Source organism: Gekko japonicus, unplaced genomic scaffold (genome assembly GCF_001447785.1).
Source record: "Gekko japonicus isolate JY-2015 unplaced genomic scaffold, Gekko_japonicus_V1.1 scaffold2923, whole genome shotgun sequence".
Taxonomy (NCBI): domain Eukaryota; kingdom Metazoa; phylum Chordata; class Lepidosauria; order Squamata; family Gekkonidae; genus Gekko; species Gekko japonicus.
In genome coordinates this window covers 97,155-100,128 of record NW_015173763.1, presented here as the reverse complement: position 1 = coordinate 100,128, position 2,974 = coordinate 97,155, and positions in this window count along the sequence as shown.

Here is a 2,974-nt window from a genome sequence, read left to right as displayed (position 1 = left end):
CATACGCCGACGATATGATATTTATTTTAGAAGATCCTGAAATCTCGATAGAACAGCTTATTCAGGTCTTGAAGGAATATGGGGAAGTAGCGGGATTAAAAGTTAACAAAAAGAAAACAAAGATATTAGTTAAAAACTGTCCGGATAGAACAGAAAAAAGGCTGCAAGAAATATTGGGATTTGAAATACAAAAGAAGGTGAAATACTTAGGTATTTACTTAACGAAAAGGTGCTGTTCTCTGTTTAAAGATAACTACAAAAAAGTGTTGCTAGATATCAAAAAAGATTTAGAAAGGTGGAGGGATATGCACATTTCATTACTTGGAAGGGTCGCAACGGTAAAAATGAATGTTCTACCACGGGTGCTGTTTTTATTTCAAAATATACTGATTTTAAGTAACCAAGATTTCTTTAAAGACCTAGAAAAAATAGTGAAAGAATTCATCTGGCAACGAAAGAGACCAAGGATCAAATTAAAATATTTACAGGGGAAAAAACAAAAAGGGGGCTTAGCGCTTCCGGATTGGCGCATTTATTACGAAGCATCCGCGATGTTATGGGTTAAGGACTGGATAAATCAAGATGACAGAAGGATCCTAAATTTAGAAGGACACGACATCCCGATGGGATGGCACTTCTATCTATGGTATAGTAAATCGTCAGTTTTAACAATATTCAAGCAACACACTGTCAGAAAAGTGTTGTTTAAAGTATGGGGCGAAATAAAAGCCTATTACGAAAAAACGCCCAGATGGGTATCCCCTATTGAGGCGTTTGTGCTCCCTACATTATATATAAAATATACCAGATGGAGATATGAAGATCTCATAGATGAAAGGGTTGATCTTCCCCCAGAGGGAGTCCTGAAAGAACAAGGTACTGATCTTACATGGTGGGAAAGAATACAACTGAGGTCAATATGGTTAAAAGATAAGCAAATGGGTATTTACTCGAATCAAACGGAATTAGATAAGATTTGGTTAGATAAGAAAGAAAAATTTATTTAAAAAGCATACGAATTTTTGTTAAATTGGAGAACGAAAGATGACCATATGAAACCAGCAATGTCTGCATGGGAAAAAGATATAGGGAGAAATATTAAGCCTGAAGAATGGGACAAAGTGTGGATCAAGAATATAAAATTTGTAAGATCAAGTGCACTAAGGGAAAATGTTGTAAAGATGGTTTATAGATGGTACATTTCGCCAGCCATATTAAATAAAATTAATGATAAGCTAGGAAAGGAATGCTGGAAATGTAAATACTGTACGGGTACTTTTTTCCACTTGTGGTGGACATGTGGTGAGGCTAAAAGATTTTGGTTAATAGTGAAAGAAATGATAGATGAAATATTAGACAAAAGAATACCCTTGTTGCCCGAATGTTTTTTGTTAAATATGATACCGGAGATGTTCTCAAATAGTGAAACTTACTTCCTAATGCAAATTTTAACTGCAGCAAGAATTGTTTTCGCAAGAAAATGGAAGGATGAGAATATTCCTACGAAGGAAGATATAATTTTCAAGGTTTTAGATTTAGCAGAAATGGAACGGCTGACCTATATTATAGAAGAAAAGAGTATGGGGAAATTTTGTAAAATTGGCAACAATTATAGAAGCGTTAGAGGTTTGGGATTCGAAATGAGTTGAGGATATCTGCATAAGGAAATTTGTTATACTGTATATAGATCTTTGTTATTATATTACTTTATAGTTACATACAGTCACATAGTTATAGTTGCTCGATTTAGAGCTATCTGTTGTTGTATTGTTTCGTTATTTGGTTGTTGGTTTTGTTCTTTGTTTTTGTCTTCTTTAACAATGAAAACTAATAAAGAAAATATATATAAAAAAGGCTTCAGAACATGGTAGAGGCTACAGGTGTGTGTGGGGGAGACGGAAAGCTGAAGAATGAGGGGCAGACTGGGAAGGAGATAGGGTTGCCAACTCCAGGTTGAGGGGTGAAGCCTGGAGATGGTGGGGCTTGAGGAGAGGTGGGACTTCAGACAGGTACAATGCCATAGACTTCACCCTCTAAACCAGGCATTACCTCCTGGGGAACCACTGTTGCCAATCTCAGGAGAGGCCTGGAGATCACTCAGAATTACAACTGTTGTCCAGAAGGGAGGGGGGAGGAGATGGAAAGCTGAAGTCAGAGGGTCAGATAATGGCAGACTGATGCGTGGCTGGGAAGGAGATAGAGTTGCCAACTCCAGGTTGGGAAATTCCTGGAGATTTGAGGAGTGGAGCCTGGAGACGGTGAGATTTGAGTAGGAGTGGGACCTCTGACAGGTACAATGCCATAGACTTCACCCTCCAAACCAGCCATTCCCTTCTTTGGGAACTACTGTTGCCAATCTCCAGGTAGGGGCTGGAAAATACTCAGAATTACAACTGCTGTCTAGGAGGGAGGGGGAGGAGATAGAAAGCTGAAGTCAGAGGGTCAGATAAAGGTAGGTTGATTGTTGACTTGGAAATAGGGTTGCCACCTTCAGGTTGGGAAATTCTTGGAGATTTGAGAAGTGGAGCCTGGAGAGGTGGGGTTTGTGGAGAGGTGGGACCTCAGACAAGTACAATGCCATGGACTCCACCCTCCAAACCAGCCATTTCCTCCTGGGGATTCATTGTTGCCAATTTTCAGGTGAGGGGTGGAGAGCACTCAAAATTACAACTGCTCTTCAGGTAGCAGAGATCAGTTCCTCTGGAGAAAATGGTGAATTCTGTATCATTATACACTGCTGAGGTCACCACAGCAAATTGATGCTGAGTGCCCAAGGCCGGGGCACTCTCCCAGAGCCTCTTTCTAGAGCTCGTTGTATTTATTTCCACAACGAGTCTTATGCCTAGTAATATATAATTTTATAAACCTCTATCATGTCCCCCATTAGTTGCCTCCTTTTAAAACTGAGAAGTCCCATACTCTTCGGGTGGTCCAACTCCCAAATCATGTTGGTTGACCTCCTCTGTACTTTCCC